This window comes from Leopardus geoffroyi, chromosome A2 (genome assembly GCF_018350155.1).
Source record: "Leopardus geoffroyi isolate Oge1 chromosome A2, O.geoffroyi_Oge1_pat1.0, whole genome shotgun sequence".
Lineage (NCBI taxonomy): Eukaryota > Metazoa > Chordata > Mammalia > Carnivora > Felidae > Leopardus > Leopardus geoffroyi.
The window spans coordinates 6067797-6086651 of record NC_059331.1 but is presented as its reverse complement, the minus strand read 5'-3'; the positions used below and the strand labels follow the sequence as shown (position 1 = coordinate 6086651).

The 18855-nt window shown below is 51.3% G+C and overlaps 1 long non-coding RNA gene across 1 annotated transcript; it reads right to left on the bottom strand.

The window, feature by feature from the left end:
• Positions 1-8975: 8975 nt before the first annotated feature.
• LOC123607327 lies at positions 8976-12290 on the bottom strand. Its single transcript, XR_006716713.1, has 2 exons — positions 11557-12290; positions 8976-9606 (listed from the first exon to the last, which is right to left on the bottom strand). It is a non-coding gene; the product is annotated as an uncharacterized LOC123607327 (long non-coding RNA).
• Positions 12291-18855: the final 6565 nt, after the last annotated feature.

Genomic DNA, 18855 nt, shown 5'->3' with positions numbered 1-18855 from the left:
TGAGGAGTGTTTTTTAAAACTGGGTTGCCGGGACCCCTGGGTGGCTCGGTCGGTTAAGCATCTGACTTCCGCTCAGGTTATGATCTCACGGTCTGGGAGTTCGGTCTGTGAGTTCGAGCCCCACATCGGGCATCGGGCACCGGGCTCGCGTCAGGCTCTGTGCTGACAGCTCAGAGCCTGGAGCCTGTTTCAGATTCTTCGTCTCCCTCTCTCTCTCTGCTCCCTCCCTACTCGTGCTCCGTCTCTGTCTCTAAAAAAGAAATGATCGTTGGGGCGCCTGGGTGGCACAGTCGGTTAAGCGTCCGACTTCAGCCAGGTCACGATCTCGCGGTCCGTGAGTTCGAGCCCCGCGTCGGGCTCTGGGCTGATGGCTCAGAGCCTGGAGCCTGTTTCCGATTCTGTGTCTCCCTCTCTCTCTGCCCCTCCCCCGTTCATGCTCTGTCTCTCTCTGTCCCAAAAATAAATAAACGTTGAAAAAAAAATTAAAAAAAAAAAAAGAGAAATGATCGTTAATTTAAAAAAAAATGCTTATTTTATTGTTTTGAGAGTTCATTAGAATATGCTGGTAACAAATCTTTTATCAGATATGAGGTTTTCCAACCTTTTCTCCTAGTCTGTGGCTTTTCTCTTCATTCCCTTAACAGCAGCTTTCAAAGAGCAAAGTTTTAAATGCTGACAAAATCCAATTTACCCATTTTTCTTTTATGAATCTTGCTTTTGGTGTTCTAGCTAGGGAATCTTTGCCTAATCCAAACACTTCTCCCATGCTTTTTCCTAACGGTGTTAGGTTTTGCGTTTGGGTCTTTGAGACAGTTGGGAGTTAATTTTGAGTCAGGTGCAAGATCTTACCATTGAAAAAAAAAAATTTGGGGGGAGGGGTATTAGCTTGAAACGTTGTTAAACTAGAGGCAACCCGAGGTCTAAAACAGTATAGCAGAGCGATAGAGAGCAGGGCTCCGGAGAGAGAGGAACCTGGGGTTGATTCTTGGCGGCGTCATTGTAAGCCTCAAATTCCTCCTCCGTAAAACGGAAGTAGTAAAGGGCTGTCAGCACGCTATCCACATCCCCTTGGCTTTGACCTCTCTCGCTGTAATCTCCTGGAATTCTTCGCCTGAAGAGTTTTTTCCCCTCACCCAAGTGGAGGGCAGGCCGGGAGTGCAAGCGAGTGAACGCTCTGGGGTTAGGAGAGCTCTGAGCCACTTGTTCCAAACTGCCTTCCAGCGATGCCCAGTGGGATTCAGCCCCAGCGCCCACCCCGGTACCCAGCACCGACTCTTTCCCATCCCAGTCCCATTTCCCTACTTTCCTCCCGGGGCCTCTAGAATCACCGCCCAGGGAAAGGACACATTTTCACGTTCTTAAACTCTGCTTCTGGGGTGACCCCAAGACTCCTGGTCTGCGTCCAGAGATCCGCGGAGTAACTCGCTCAGCCTGGCGGGGACGCGTCAGAGGTAGCTGTTCTGGCCAGTGCCATTATCATCCGCTCGCCGTCGTTGCCATCCAAGGTCAAGCGGGGCCCCTAGCGAATGGAATTATCCACGTTAGGGGGGAGAGCGTCGGCCAGAAAAGATTTAAGAATTATTGATTTGTGGCTCGTTTCCCTGGGGAGGGGGGGGGATGGTGAGCGAAAAGTATGACCAGCAAGACGACGATAATACGACATGGCCTCTACTTGAAAAATCCTGGCCACTAATTCCCCCCCGACCTGGGCACACCTGCCTCTGCACGACCGTGACTCCTCCCAACCGGAGGCGGTGTCTATTCTCCGCCCCTCGGGAATGGGCGTCATCCCCGTGACTCGCTTTAACCAATCGGTGGGCGGCGGCGGCGGCACGTGACTTGCCAGGTTGGGCCCCAGCATGCCTTGCGGCTTCCGCCTTGCCGCCTTCACGCCGCTGGCTGCAACGTCGGGGACCCTGGCTCGGCCCCTGGAGGCTGAGGGGCGGCGAGGACCGGCCAGCGGCCGCTTGGCCCTTCCAGCTCTTGTGTCCTCCGAATCCAACGAACCCGCTCATTCCGGGCGAGGCCAGGAACGGAGCCGCGCCAGCCACGCACGCCGCGGAATTGTGAACACTCGCAGAGGGCTGTTGTTGGGAGCCACCGATTTGGGGGTGGGGGGTTGCCCCGCAGCCGCCCACTGGAGCAGCCACGGGCCTCGACGGGTGCACCCTTGGGCCCCCGAGCGGACGCTGCGGTTACGATGGGGTCTGGGGTGAGCGGGGAGGGGCGCCCCTCTCCGCAGGCGTCCCGGGAAGGCGGCGGGTGTGTCAGAGGACATTTCCAGACACAGGACAGGCAGCGCTTTTTTACTTCCAGCATCAGCATTCTCGGAAGCGTGACTCTCCAGAACCTCGGCCCCCGCTCAGGCCCCGGGGCGGCCATCTGGCTTCTGCCCCGCAGCTTCCCCCAGTGCCAGGGCTTCCCTGCTCCAACCGCTTCCTCACGGAACCTGGGATCTTGTGGATTTCTGGGGGTGCGTTTACGGAAGTGGCCACGTCCAGCTTCCTGCGGCCTCTGGGACGCCTGCTCACGTGCCTCGCGAGCTGCTCTCTGTCAGACGCCTTTCTAGGCACTGGAGATTCAGCAAGGTCCAAAATTGGCAACAATATCGGTTTTTATGGAGATCACAATCTTGGAAAAGGAAAGACCGTAAACATATGGACAAATATGCGCCGGGGACCCGGCAATTCCACTCCTAGGTATCTACCCAAGAGAATTGAAAACACGTCCGCACAAAACCTTGGGGATGCATGTTCACAGCGGCATGGTTCCGAATAACCAAACAGCGGAACTGAGACGAATGTCCATCAACTGGTGAATGGACACAGTGCGGTACATCCATTCGATGGGGACTATTATTCAGCCCTAGATAGGAACGAAGCGCCGATATGTGCTATAAAGTGGATGAACCTCGAAAACATGCAAAATGAAAGAAGCCAGACACAAAAGGCCACAGATTGTGTGACTCCATTTTTATGACGTGTCCAGAATAGGGAAATCTATAGAAACAGAAACTTAACTCGTGGCTGCCTAGGGCTGGGAGTGATGGGGGAAACTAGAAGGTGATGGTTGGGGCGCTGGGTAGCTCCAGCCCCGCGTCAAGGCTCTGTGCGGACAGCTTGGAGCCTGGAGCCTGTTTCAGAGTCTGTGTCTCCCTCTCTCTGCCCCTCCGCCCCCCCCCACCCCCACCCCATGCTCTGTCTCTGTCTCTCAAAAAAAAGAAATAAATAAACGTTAAAAAATCTTAAAAAAGGTGATGGTTAAAGGGTACATGAATTCTTTATAGATTCATTCATTTTTTTTTTTTTTTAATTTTAGAGAGAGAGAGTGTGTGAGTGGGGGAGAGGGGCAGAGGGAGAGAGAATCTTAAGCAAGCTCCAGGCTCCACACAGAGCCTGATGCAGGCAGGGTTCGATCCCATGACCTGGGGATCATGACCTGAGCTGAAATCAAGAGTGAGCCTACCAGGCGCCCACGGGTACATGGGACTTGGGGATTATGAAATGTTCTTACTTTGGTTGTAGTGACGGATGCAGAATCGTGTGAATATAATAAAAACCACTGAATGGTAAGGGAGAATTGTGTGGCATGTGAACCGTATTTCAATAAAGCCAGGAAAGAAGGGGAAACATCGAAGCAGAGATCTAAATGAAGTGAGGGAATGGCCCTGAACATACTGGAAGAAACACACGCCAGCCAGAGGGAGCCCCGTGGAGACAGGAACGTGCTAGGGTGCGGTGAGCAAGGAAAAACCCACAGACTTACTCTTGTTTACGTAACACACGCCCATTTAACGACTCCTAGGGCCTGGGAGCTGGGAGTACAGTGAAGAATACGAAGCCAAAATTTTAGCTGTCCTAGAAGTCAGACATTAAACCGAGAATTCCAGTTACTACATTACTAGAATAAAATGTCCCATAAATTCATTTCTTTTTCTAATTAGTGGCTTTCTCCCTTATTAGCAGGCAGCTCAGATTTTCTCTCTTGTCTCTTGAGTTGTCCAAGAATTTGTAGGGGCCCGAAAAACCAAATGTCCGAGGAGAGGGAACAGAACGGCCTTTCCCCTCAAATGGAAATTGGCTTTTATCTGTCCCCTCCTGCACAGTTTCTTTCCAAGACATACGGTGGTGCTATTGAAGCCTGGTGCCCGTGGTCTGATCAGTGAGTGATACAGACAGCCTTTCTGGGCCCAGATACCTGCAGGCCAATGCTGTGTTTCTTTGCAGGAAGAAGATTCATTCCCTCTACCAGCACGTGGCCTGCTACACCCCCCCCCCCCCATCCCTGGTACTCATCCTCGTAGGTCACACACAGCAGCCCCTCATTAATTCATTCAACAGATTTGACTGCTAGTGTGTATCATGCCCTGTTGAAGGTCCTGGCGGTGGAATGGTGAACAAGACAGCCAATCCCAGCCCAGATGGCTCTAAACCTACATATTTGAAAAGCAAAACTTTGGGGGGAAAATCCAGGTAGGAAGGGTTTCTTTTTTTAAACAATTTTTTTCTTTTTTATGTTTTATTTATTTTTGAGAACGAGAGACCGAGCACGAGCGGGGGAGGGGCAGAGAGTGAGGGAGACCCAGAATCGGAAGCAGGCTCCAGGCTCTGAGCCATCAGCACAGAGCCTGACGCGGGGCTCGAACCCACGAACCACGAGACCATGACCTGAGCCGAAGTCAGACGCTTAACCAATTGAGCCACCCAGGCACCCCAATAGAAGATACTATTTTTAAGTAATCTGTACACCCAGTGTGGGGCTTGAACCTATGACCCTGAGATCAAGAGTCGGTCAGTCACATGCTCCACCAACTGAGCCAGCCAGGCGCCCCTGTCTTGTGTTTGTTTTTAAAAACTAATTTATCGGGCCGCCTGGCTGGCTCAGTTCGTTAAGTGTCTGGCTCTTGATTTCAGCTCAGGTCACGATCTCACGGTTTGTGAGTTCAAGCCCCACATCAGGCTCCGTGCTGAGAGCTGGAGACTGCTTGGGATTCTCTCTCTCTCTCCCTCTCTCTCTGCCCCTCCCCTGCTCGCTCTCTCTCAAAAAATAAACTTAAAAAAAAAAAAACTGATTTATCAAGTGAAATCCTTAACTCCTTCATGTTCAGCCTCTTGTTCTCCATCTCCCTCTTCCTTCTCTCCCCTCTGCTCCTTAGTTCAAAAAAGTCTTTAAACTTGAAGCTACTTTTACTGCTTCTTATTGAATTTCACTGTGGCTTCAGATGGTTTCCCAACTCCCGAGATTTTGAGTATCCACTGGATGTTGATACATTCTTCTGTTTCGCTTTCCTGTAAATTGTTTGTATCCTTCCTCCATTGTTTCCAGGAAGCGGTTTGTTTTTTTCTTATTCATTTATAGAAGTTCGGGGGCGGGGGGGGGGGGGAGGGGGGCGGCGGGGCGGTGCCTGGGTGGCTCAGTCGGTTAAGCGTCTGACTTCGGCTCAGGTCATGATCCCGCGGGTTTGCGAGTTCGAGCCCCGCGTCGGGCTCTGTGCTGCCAGCTCAGAGCCTGGACCTGCTTCCAGGTCTGTGTCTCCTGCTCTCTGCCCCGCCCCCTACTCACCCTCTCTCTCAAAAGTAAACATTAAAAAAAGTTTCGTTTACAGAAGGTCTGTATGTATCACGGATAAGAGATGCGAATATCATCTCCTGGGTGATGGCTAGTGTTTCCATCTTCCTTATGGTGTCTCTGAGTGCTTGTCACTAAGTCAGACTCGGTGGCTATCTACTCTGAAGCAAACGAACGAGAAGACCTCGTCTCTAGATATCAGTAACCTAGGGTCTCGCCAGGCAGCACGTGAGACTCGCCGTCCCGTGACATCGATGTGAGTCACACACAACGACACCACGTACGGATGTTTAAGTACGTGTGTCACACACCATCACAGAGGTCGGAGTAGATGCCCATGACACAGAGCGGGGAAGAAGTCTGGCGTCAGAAGTCAGCAATGCTCAGAGAACAGTTCAGGACCAAGGAAGTCTCTTTTCCCAAAAAACGGGAGGGTCTTGCTGCTTTTCTCAGAAGTCCCCTTCTTCCGAGAGGCAAGGCTCGTGCTTCCCTTCTCATCAGAAACGGAGCCCGCGTCAACAGGCACCGACAGCTGACTTAGCACCAGGATTTCACTGTGGGGCAGAACTTTCTGGGAGGGCACACCCTCCTTCTGGGGCTCTCCAGGACAGCAGTACTCAGGAGGGGCGTGGGCTCAGTGGGAGGAAACAGGAAAAAAAAAAAAAAAAAAGGCCGCAAAGGATTGCACAACCTCATCCGAATAAGGTTCTTGGGAAAGGGGGTAGATAGGATTGATTCATCAGCCCTTACGGAGGGAGAAACAGTGAATGCTGTTTGGAGGAGCAGAGGTGGCCTTCTGGAAGTGGGCATTGAGGACACGTCCACTGGCGAGAGAAAAAGGAAGGGTCTGTCATGCAGAGGGCACAGCCAAGGCACAAGAGGCAGGAAGTTGGGTCTCTTTTGTATGTGGCTGCGGCTGAAGCTGCCTTGGGGAGCCAGGGGAAGCTGTCCAGCCCAGCGAGGCAACCAGAAGGCGACCCACCCATGTCCCATGCCCAAAATTCACTGAAAGGGGAATTAAAAGGAAAGGGAGGTTCCTGGCATGAGGCTGGCCACAGACTTTTAACCACCCAGACCCAAAAGAGCCCTGGACCCAGAAGAGGGAAGGGAGACCCACTGGGTTGGGGTGGGGAGGCAGAACATGTGGCCAGGGATTTGAAAACAATGTAATGGGTCTCAGAAGCACAGGGAATGTGAGGACCACTGGAGGCATCGGACTCAGCCTAGAGGATCTGGGAGGGCTTCCTGGAGGAGGTGGTGACGTCTGGAGGAGCCAGAATTATTCTGGAGGGGATGTGTGGATGAAGGAGCGTCCCCGCTGTGATATTAGCACGTGCAGAGTTTGGGAGTGGGACTCTTGGAAAGGCTGAGACTAACTCAGGGGCAGTAGTCTGGGCTGGACCACACAAGGACTCAAATAGCAGGGACCAGGGGTTTGGACTAAGCAGGGGCACCTGAGGGTGCTCAGTCGGTTGAGCATCCGACTTCGGCTCAGGTCATGATCTCGCAGTTCATGGGATCAAGCCCCGTTCCAGGCTCTATGCTGACAGCGTGGAGCCTGCTTGGGATTCTCTCCCTCTCCTGCTTCTCCCCCCCCACTCACATGCGCACGTGAGCACACACCCACACTCTCGGAATAAATAAACTTAAAAAAAGAAATACGTAAAAAATAAAGTGGGAAGAAGGCAGAAGTCCCAGGGTTCAGCTCCAAGGCTAAGACCACCCTGTGGCTTCCATTTTCTCTGGAGATGGGAGGCTCGCCACTCCCCAGGGAACCTGGCTGAGTGCAAAGGCTGTGTTAAGCATTGGCTGTGGCTGTCAGTCTTGGCTTTGCTTTTTTATTATGAGAAAACGTGAACACACACAAAGGTATGCAGAGAAAAAGTAGAAACACGAAAACCCGTGCGATCTCCACTCGGCTTCACCAGGTTTTGACTTGGTCACATATTTCGGATCCTCTTAAAAGGAAATAAATTGGGGCGCCTGGGTGGCGCAGTCGGTTAAGCGTCCGACTTCAGCCGGATCACGATCTCGCGGTCCGGGAGTTCGAGCCCCGCGTCGGGCTCTGGGCTGATGGCTCAGAGCCCGGAGCCTGTTTCCGATTCTGTGTCTCCCTCTCTCTCTGCCCCTCCCCCGTTCATGCTCTGTCTCTCTCTGTCCCAAAAAAAATAAATAAACGTTGAAAAAAAAATTAAAAAAAAAAAAAAAAAGGAAATAAATTGTGCTCTCTCTTCCTGATCTCCGCCGTAGCGGATCAAGGTGAAAAGGGGAATCCCACGTGCGAACTTCTCATCTGCAAGTTCTTGCCTCAACCTCTGCGGTCGGGGGGTCGGGTGGGGGGAGAGGGGAGACTGACCGGGGTGGCCAGGGTGCTGGAGCAGTGCACAGGCCAGACCCCCGTGCTCTCCAGAGCTGGATATGCCGTCAGAGCCTTTGGCAGCAGGAGAAATGAAAAAAAAAGATGGCCGTGCACTGCACAGTCCGTGGGGTCAAGGCTGAAGAAATCCCTGAGAAAGTTCTAAAGATGTGGGAGCATGAGTTGAGAAATACTAACTTCTCCGGCACGGGAAACTTTGGTGTGGGGATCCAGGAGCGCGTCGATGTGGGGACCCAAGCACCGGTATGTATGGCCTGGACTTCTACGTGGTGCTGAGTAGGTCGGGCTTCGGCATCGGATGAGAAAGTCCGGACGCTCTGTGTGAGGGCCAGACATGGAATGATCAAAGAGGAGGTCATGGCGTTGGTCCCAGCAGAAGGATGATGGGACCACCCTGCCCGACACGTCAATTCCTGCTTCGATCCAAAAGGCCCGGAAAAACTTTTCAGTGGGAGCGGGGCGGTGGGGGCGGAGAGTAAATAAATTGTAACCGGCAGTCCTGTGCACCTTCTCTCTTTTCCCCCCCGAGGCGACTGCCATCTCAAACTTGGTGTTTACTATGTTAAAACCCACTTCAACTGCGCATTTAGACAATATATTGGGTGGTTTTACACATCCAGAAGCTTTCTGTACGTGGTGCCCTTGTTTTGTACCCTTCCACAGTTTATCTTTTACCTCCTCCACACTACAAGATATATCTTTTCAACACTCAGTCTTCATTAAAAAAGAAAAAAAAAAAAGCTAAGCATTTGTGCTTAGTAAACAAAGGACAGGATAAAACTTCCATAATTTGATAAGCAGCAATTTCCAGGAACCCACAGCAGTGTCTTCCTTTTTAAAAAATTTTTTTAATGTTTATTATTTATTTTCTGAGAGAGGGAGTCCCAGAATCCAAAGCAGGCTCCAGGCTCTGAGCTGTCAGCACGGAGCCCGACGCGGGGCTCGAACTCACGGACCGCGAGATCGTGACCCGAGCCGAAGTCAGACGCTCAACTGACTGAGCCACCCGGGCGTCCCTAAACATGCTAAGTAGATTTTTGACAGAGTTGTTTTATTGTGGTAAAAGACACACATACGACATAGAATTTTTTGTCTTAATCATTTTTAAGCACACAGCTCAGCAGCATCAATCACATTCACGCTGTTGTGCAACCATTTGGATTTACAGATTAATTGCAAAGATAGTGCAGGAAGTTCCGTATACACTTAACTCAGCTTCCTCTCCTGTTAACATCTTAAATTACTGTCACTTGTCAAAAAGAGGAAAGGAACATTGGTGCAACACCATTAGCGAAACAAAAGGCTTCGTTTGTGTTTCACGTTTTTCCACGGGTGTCCTTTTCCCGTTCCAGGATTGAATCCAGGACCCCACGTGGCATTGAGTCCAGACCCCACGTTAGTCTCCTAGGACTGCCGCGACAAAGGACCACACGCAGGGCGGCTAACACACCGGACACGTGTTGTCTCACGGCTCTGGAGGCTGGAAGTCTGAGGTCCAGCCGTGGGCAAGTTGGTCTGGTTCCTTCCGAGGCGTCTCTCGTGGGGCATAGACGCAGTCTCCTCCCTGTGTCCTCACACGATCGTCCCTCTGTGCGCGTCTGTGTCCTAAACTCCTCTGATAAGGACCCCAGTCATACTGGGTTAGGGTCCGTCCTCATGACCTTATTAAAAAAAAAAAAAAAATTGTGGGGCGCCTGGGTGGCGCAGTCGGTTGAGCGTCCGACTTCAGCTAGGTCACGATCTCGCGGTCTGTGAGTTCGAGCCCCGCGTCGGGATCTGGGCTGATGGCTCAGAGCCTGGAGCCTGTTTCCGATTCTGTGTCTCCCTCTCTGCCCCTCCCCCGTTCATGCTCTGTCTCTCTCTGTCCCAAAAATAAATAAACGTTGAAAAAAAAAAAATTGTGTGTGTGTTTATTTTATTTTTGAGAGTGAGAGAGACAGAGCACGAGTGGGGGAGGGGCAGAGAGACAGGGAGTCGCAGAATCCGAAGCAGATTCCAGGCTCTGAGCTGTCAGCACAGAGCCCGACGCTGGACTCGAACTCATGGGGGCCGCAAGATCATGACCTGAGGCAAAGTTGATCGCTTAACTGACTGAGCCACCCAGGCACCCCTTACTTCTTAATATTGGATATAAGGGGGCAAGGAGGGAAAATATTTAAAAGGCTATTTGGTGGTGGCGGGGGGGGGTGTGTGTGCAAAATTTAAAACAAGGTTGATAAACACTGCTTTATTCCTATGAGGTGAGTCCCTAAGCCGGCCCCACTCCAAGGGGAAGAGAATTAATTCCCTCCTCCCACAGGAAGCACTCTTAAAAAATGTGTAAACAGGGGTGCCTGGGTGGCTCAGTTGGTTAAGTGTCCAACTTGATTTCAACTCAGGTCACGATCTCATGGTTCATGGGTTTAAGCCCCACGTTAGGCTCTGGGCTGACTCTGGACTCTGCTTGGGATTCTCTCTCTGCCCCTCCCCTGTTAGCTCTCTCTCTCTCTCTCTCAAAAATAAATAAAAACTTAAAAAAAAATTTTTTTTACATGTGTGAACCTGTGTTTTTATTTTATTTTTTTTACATTTATTTATTTTTGAGAGACAGAGCACAAGTGGGGGGAGAGGCAGAGAGAGAGGGAGAGACAGAATCCGAAGCAGGCTCCAGGCTCTGAGCCATCAGCACAGAGCCCAACGCGGGGCTCGAACTCATGAACCGTGAGATCGTGACCTGAGCTGAAGTCGGACGCTCAACCGACTGAGCCACCCAGGCGCCCCGTGCGAACCCATGTTAAAACCAGCACAGTAATTAATAAATATTTTTCGGGGGAGATAACACAAATTGGAAGTTATGCAAATATCCTGCTTCTCTCATTAGAGTAGCACATGTTAACTATAAGCATCTGTCTGTGGGTTTTGCCTACAGTGGTTGTTACCATGGTGTTCAATGTTTTTAATGTTTATTTATTTTTGAGAGAGAGAAAGAGACAGAATGTCAGCAGGGGAGGGACAGAGAGAGGGAGACGCAGAATCCGAAGCAGGCTCCAGGCTCTGAGCTGTCAGCACAGACCCTGACGCGGGGCTTGAACTCACAAACCGTGAGATCGTGACCTGAGCCGAAGGTGGACGCTTAGCCGACAGGGCCACCCAGGTGCCCCAATATGCTATATTTTACAGCACTCAGGGGCACCTGGGTGGCTCAGTCAGTTAAGCGTCTGACTCTTGATTTAGGCTCAGGCCACGATCTCACGGTTCGTGGGTTCGAGCCCCACATCGGGCTCTGCGCTGACAGTGCGGGGCCTGCTTGGGATTCTCTCTCTCTCTCTCTCTCTCCCTCTGCCCTTACCCAGCTTGCTCTCTCTAAGTAAACAAATAAACTTAAAAAAGTTTTTTTCAAGCATTCACCTGGACTGCAAGCTATCCTGGCTGGAGCTCTGATGGTAGAATTTGGGGCACCCGGCAACCTATCTGAGCCGGAGTATGTGAGCACCGCCTTCCTCGACTCAGTAGAAATCCCAGATTCTTAGGCCTACGGGGTCAGGGAGCCCGGGGAGGATCCCCGGGGAAAGCTCATGTCAGGGTTTCACACCCGCACCCCCACTAGAGCGTTTCCCTCTCCCGAGACTCACCTGGGCAGCACGGGGTGATTTGTCCATCCAGTGGCTTCTGTTCCACGTCTGAGAGCCCCCGGCAGGTGAAGCGGTTACTCTTGAAAAGTCTGCAGCGGCAGTAAGTTCTGGTGTCTGGAGAGGAGGCCGGAGGGGGCTCTGACCCCCCACTTCTTGGGCTCAGCGTCTCCCTAGGCACTTGGCAGGGAGTTTTTCTTTCAGTCTGACCTTCTGGCCTGTGAGCAGCTCTCCCATCACACACACTGGGTCACCAGGCGTGCGCAAGCGTCTCCCAGGCGCCAAGGACAGACTACTCGCGAATTTACTCACGACTCGGGTTCGCGTGCTGGAAGCAAAACGAGCCAGTCCCTGAGAGCCGGTCTCTGTTCAGCTCCGCGTGGAGGGGCGTCGTGTTAACAGCTTGGAAGCAGCCACAGCGGCAGGATGTACACGAGGGAGAGTGGCGGACACTTCGCATCAGGACTCGCTTCCCCCCCTCACCACCCCACCCCGTCCCCCCTGCAGAGCGCAGGTCGTTAAACGTTCGTTCGTTCGCCTGGGGCTTGTTTCCGGTTTAGGCGGTCCCCAAACACAAGTGTTGCACCTCCTTGCCGGGTGCCTGGTTCGTTTCCTTCTCTCCCTCACCTTTCCAAGTGGAGCAAACAGCCTGTCTTCCAGAAAATCCTGTGGCCAGGTGCATGCCCCAGGGTCACGGTGGCTCCCTGGACAGGCAGACCTGCTCCCCGGCATTTTTTTTTTTTAATGTTTATTTATTTTGAGAGAGAGAGTGCATGCACAGGGGGGGGGGAGGGGCAGAGAGAGAGCAAGAGAGGGAGAGAGAATCCCAAGTCGGCTCCGCTCTGTCAGCACAGGGCCCGACACAGGGCTCAAACCCACAAACGGTGAGATCCTGACCTGAGCCTAAATCAAGATGCTTAACCGACTGAGCCACCCAGGCAACTCCCCCGCCCCCGGGGCAGTTGCAATTACGATGAATCGAGTCCCCACTTCCTGGCAGGCAGTGACAGAATTGTGTCCGTTGTGATGGGAACTGGAGAAGTAATCGTTTCCCTGGAAGAATGTCCACTCCCAGGGCTGGACCGGCACAGGCAGGCTGTTGGGGCAGGTGGGACAGGGCTGGGACTCAGGACACCCCTATCCCTGTGTCTGCCCACTCTTCAGTCCCTCGAGGGTTGGGGGTCTGTCCTGGATTCTACACCCCGAACGGCCCATTTCCCTCCCTACTTCCGGCCCGCCCCCCCAGCCCAGGAGAACTCTGGAGTCCCGACCCCCATCTCTTCCAGACTGGGACAAGCAGGGAGCTCAGAACAAGAGACTGGCTTACTGTAGTGCCTGCTGTGTGCACGCCCCGCACTGGGCCCTCAGGGAGCTTGCTTCTCAGTCTAGATCTTGGTTCATCCCGTCTGAAGATGCACGAGGAGGGCGGGGGTGCAGCCTCCTCCACCCCTTCCCTCCCCGCCCCTGCACCAGAGTGGGGAGAGGCTCTGGGTGGGCCACCAGGGAGGGCAGCTGACCAGGAAAACAGCCCCATCTCTCTCTGGGAAGTGCCCCCCTCCCTGCCCAGGCAATGTCTGCCACCAAAGACCAGGCTTGGAAGCCCATGGCCCTGGGGGCCTATAGCTGACCTTGGACAAGGACAGCCACAGCAGCCCAGTAAAGAGCAGGAGAGGGAAGAACAGTAGCCCGGGAGGGCCTGGTAGTGGCCCAGACACCTTGAGGGAGCGGAGGATGGGTGCTTCCAGCATACCTGTGTCCCTGCCTCCGCCTGCCCCAGGGAAGCCTGTCCCCCAGCCCCCACCTCCCGGGGCCCAAGAGTCTGGCAGTATTGGCCACCTGCGCTCCGTGCCCTAACCCTGTTGTACCTGTGAAGTTCTGGAAACCACGGATTGTCGGAATCCAAAGCCTTTGGGGACAAGTGGTCCCGCTGGTTATCAGCCCTTCCTCCTCTGAACGGGCAGAGAGGCAATCAGAGTCTGCCCAAGCTGAGACCAGAGAGGGCCAGCCCCTGCCGCCCTCCCCAAGATCCGAGTCCCAACCCGGCCTCGCCCAGGGTGCCCGGCTGCCGAGCCATCCCTGGAGTGGCGCATGTCCACCTACGGTCCCCAAACGCCTTGTCCGGGACTCCTGGGGACCCACGGCTTTTCTTTCTCGCCCCGTGGTGCTCACCTCCAAAATCTACTCTCGCTCAGGAAAAGGAACCGGGCACCGGGCCGTGACACATCACTGTAAGAGGCCGGAGGGAGAGGGCAGAGCTTCTGATGCGGAATGAGATGGGCTGGGCCTTCTGGGAATTCCAAAAGGTGGTGCAGGGTGGTCTGGGGGCAACAGCCAGGAGGACTGGTCCACCTGTGCCACGGCCAGGCCATGGGATGCTTTGGATGAGATCCGACAACGTGGAAAGTAGGGCTAACTTGTGATGCCTCCTTCACTGAGGGCAGCTCGGACCGTGCCCCCCTCGCCCTGGAACCATCACCTCCCTCTGACTTCCACTGTGCCCTCTTGGCTTCCCGATGGCCTCATTGATGGCGATTTTGGGACTGACTTCGGGAGTCCGGGCTGAGTCACAACTGCTTGTTTATTTAATAGCTGCTATCGTTGGGCATTCTTCTAGCTACTTCATATACAAATTGATTTAATCTTCCCACGTTGGGGTAGATAATGTCACCTGCAGGTTACAGATTAGAGCAAACCGCCATAGCCTGAGGGGTTCGGGTCCAGGCCCAGGACGGAGGTGGGGCCGCAAGCCAGGACTCATCTCCCTCCTCTGGGTTTCCCTGGTCAGCTGTCTGGTGGCCTCTCCCACAGTCCCTCTCACCTCTGGTGCAGGGAAGGGGAAGGGAGGACAGAGGCAGGGTGACAGGGAGGCTGCTTTTGGAATCCTTGCCCCCTGGCCCTCCAGCAGCAGCTCTCTCTGGGGATCAGTGTCCTCATCCTCAAAGGCAACTGGTTGGACGGTCAGGAGCCTCACCGTGGCCTCTGGGTAGGGCTGGCATCGCCAGGCATTTGATAGGCGATCGTATTGCAAAATATGCGAGACACTCACCACATATAATATAATTATATATATATTATATATATATATAGTAATATATATGTAATTGACACATAACATTGTATTAGTTTCAAGAATGCAGCATAATGATTCGATAGATGTATATATTGCAAAGTGATCTCCACAATAAATCTAGTTCCATAGTTAACGGTTATACATTTTTTCCCCTCATGATGAGAATTTTGAAGATCTGCTCTCTCTTTTGTTAAAATTTTTAACATTTATTTATTTAGAGACAGAGAGAGAGAGAGTGCACAAGCAGGGGAGGGGCAGAGAGAGAGAGAGCAAGACACAGAATCCAAAGCAGGCTCCAGGCTCTGAGCTGTCAGCACAAAGTCAGACACGGGGCTCGAACCCACCTGAGCCGAAGTCAGACGCTCAACCGACTGAGCCCCCCAGGCGCCCCTGCTCTCTTATGAATGTCTTCTAAGTTTCCAATTTCTGCACATCCCTGACAACACTTGCGATTATCTTTTTTATTCTAGCTGTTCTAGTGGGTGTAGAGGGAGATCCCATTGTGGGTTTCATTTGCATTTCCCTGGGGGCACTTATTAAAATGCAGATCCTTGGGGTGGCCGGGTGGCTCAGTCTGTTCAGCGGCTGACTCTTGATTTCTGCTCAGGTCATGATTTCATGGTTCATGGGATTGAGCCCCGTGTCTGGCTCTGCGTTCAATGTGTGGAGCCTGCTTGGGATTCTCTCTCTCTCCCTCTCTCTCTCTCTGCCCCTCCCCCACCTCTCAAAATAAACTTTAAAAAAAATGCAGATTCTTAACCCACACCCAAGAGAGTCCAATTCAGTGAGTCTGGGGCGAGGCCCAGGAAAATCGGGGTGGTGGGGAGTCTTTTGTGATAACTAGATTTCACTTCCGATGCAAGCCCTGTTTTCTCCTGGCCCTTTCCTCCAAGCCTGTCATCACAATTGACCACACGTTCAGGCCATAACTTGGGACGGAGACCATAGGAAGTAGAGATGGGCAGGCATGGGGTCCTCAGCAGCATCTTTGCGCTCGCTCCGAAACAGGACTTTCAGTTACCTGAGCCAGTTAGTCATTTGTTCATTTGTTTATACCTGTCTGTGTTGTTGCCTCTTGCTAACAACTGCACACATCCTAACCCATACACACCCTTACAGCTGAAAAGGACAAAGCCAGTCCTGGGCCCTGAACAGGGAGATTATTTTAAATCCGTGCTTTTAGGAATGGGGTGAGAGGCATGTGTCTTATTCGGCTCAGGCTGCTATTTTAAAAATACCATAGTCTGTGTGGCTTGTAAGCAACAGGGGTCTGGAAGCTGGGAAGTCCAAGGTCAAGGTGCCTGTAGATATGGTTCCTGGTGAGGGCTCTCTTCCTCGCTGGAAGATGGCTGCCTTCTCGCTCTACCTCTCATGGAGGAGAGAGGGAGCTCTGGTGTCTCTCCCTCTTCTTTTTTAATTTTTCAAAAATGTTTATTTATTTTTAAGAGAGAGAGGGATACAGAGCGTGAGCAGGGGAAGGGCAGAGAGAGAGGGAGACACAGAAGCTGAAGCAGGCTCCAGGCTCAGAGCTGTCAGCACAGAGCCCAACGTGGGGCTCAAACTCATGAACCAGGAGAACGTAAGCTGATTGCCATTTGCAACTACATGGATGGAACTGGAGGGTATTATGCTAAGCGAAATTAGTCAATCAGAGAAAGACAAACATCATATGACTTCACTCATATGAGGAATGTCAGATACAAAACAGATGAACATATGGGAAGGGAAGCAAAAATAATATAAAAACAGCGAGGGGGACAAACCATGAGAGACTCTTAAATATGGAGAACAAACAGAGGGTTACTGGAGAACAAACAGAGGGAGCATGGGCTAAACGGGTCAGGGGCATTAAGGAAGCTACTCCTGAAATCATTGTTGCACTCTACGCTAACTAACTTGGATGTAAATTTAAAAAAAATTAAAAATAAAATAAAATAAAAATAAAAAATAATAAAGTTAAACAGCTACAAAAAAAGGGGGTCTAGAAATTTCCATCTGATTTTGACAAGAAAGGATGAAGTCAAGAGAAGAGATGTTTCCACATAACAAGCCAGTAGATGATATTCATAGTTGATAACTTGAGAAGAGTCTCATAAGCCTATAACCAAGAAGCAATGGCACTGGCCACAAGATCGCCCAAGTGGCCATGAAGGTGGACAAGAGAACCACCTCCCAGCTTTTCCACATTTGCCAGGAACCTGTCATTTGGGGGATGCTGAGTGACAGATCCAGTCCCCTCATAGATTCAAATGGACAGAACAGAATATTTAGCGAAACACTAACTTCCTTTTCATTGGGGTAAAATACACATAACATAAAATTGACCATTTTTACCACTTTATTTATTTATTTATTTATTTATTTTTTCAACGTTTATTTATTTTGGGGACAGAGAGAGACAGAGCATGAACGGGGGAGGGGCAGAGAGAGAGGGAGACACAGAATCGGAAACAGGCTCCAGGCTCTGAGCCATCAGCCCAGAGCCTGACGCGGGGCTCGAACTCACGGACCGCGAGATCGTGACCTGGCTGAAGTCGGACGCTTAACCGACTGCACCACCCAGGCGCCCCCCATTTTTACCACTTTAAAGTGTACAATTCTGGGGCATTGAGCACATTCACAATGTTGCGCAACCACCCCCACTCTCTGGTTCCAGAACTTTTCATCACCCAAAAGAGGAAATCCTGGACCAATTAGCACTTACTCCCCCCCTCCCCTCCCCCAGTCCCTGGCAACCACGAATCTGCTTTCTGCCTTTACGAAGATTTGCCTACTTTGGACATTCCATATATGTGACATTTTGTGTCTGGTTTCTCCCACTGAGCATAATGTTTTCAAAGTTCATCTATGTTGTAGCAGGTGTCCGTACTTAGTTCCTTTTTATGACTGAATAATATCCCATTGTATGAAAATACTAGAGTTTGTTTACCCGTTCATCGGTTGATGGGCATTTGGGCTGTTTCCTCCTTTTGCCTATTGTGAATAGTGCTGAACTGTTAGCTTTTACTTGACCTTTCCTTAGTACCCTATATATCTAGTGATAGCAGTTCTGTTTACTGATGCCATAACCTCTGTTGTCCGCATCCCACCCTCCACTGAAGACCACCATCTTGGCTGTGGTTTGGCTGTGGTCAATCTTCAGTCTGGCAAATACGGTCAACTCAATTGGGAGTCCCCTGTAAGCCTAGAAAAACAATACCAATGCCACTCATGTCTTTTGGTGTTGACAACATTATCCATTAGTATCAGAACAGTTATGAAGAATCCCAAGAGGGTCCCACCATGGGGAGATCTATCTGTTTCCCAAATATTTCTTCCCAAAGCAACAGAAAACAAGAGGGGGAAGCAAGGTATGGTATAGCTTGAACACAAAGAATGCCAGAATGTGAAAGGATCATGAGGAAAAGTGAAGAATCATGGAATTGAAATATGAGGGCCCCACCCTTGTGCTCCATGCTTGAATCAAAGGCAATGGAGGAAAACTACAGTGGATACGAAAAAGGGAAACTAGCAAAACAATCTGAGGTTGATCTAGAACTAGCTCTGGATAGACTAAGCTCACCCTACGTCTGAAAATACTGCAGTGATGCCTGAGCAGATCAGAGAGAGTGCAAATTCTATTTTTTTTTAACGTTTATTTATTTTTGAGACAGAGAGAGACACAGCATGAATGGGGGAGGGGCAGAGAGAGAGGGAGACACAGAATCGGAAGCAGGCTCCAGGCTCTGAGCCATCAGCCCAGAGCCCGACGCGGGGCTCGAACTCGAGGACCGCGAGATCGTGACCTGAGCTGAAGTCGGACGCTCAACCGACTGAGCCACCCAGGCGCCCCGAGAGTGCAAATTCTAGAAAAGGAATGAATATAAGGGACAGTCTTCAATACGCATAGCTTCCGGAGAAAGAAAGGGGAAAAAGGAAGAGAGAGGAGCTGGTTGGCAATCTGGTGGTGAAGAGGAATGGAAGGGGAAAATGTAGAGCCCTTCGAGACAAAAGAAAACTGAATTGGAGGTCTCTCAACCTATTCCTGCCACCAACAAAGCAGAACAAAAAATACTAAAGTAAGTCCCTTTGCTGTGTTGACAGAAGAGGGCGCCATCAAGCCTCATAGCTCATGGACTGTTCCCAGTAACAAAAACCAGAACAAAAGGAACATAGTTAAGTCCACAGAGAGTAATTGCAAAAATTCAGGAAATGAAAATCCACACAAATCAACAAAGGAAAAACGACTCCCA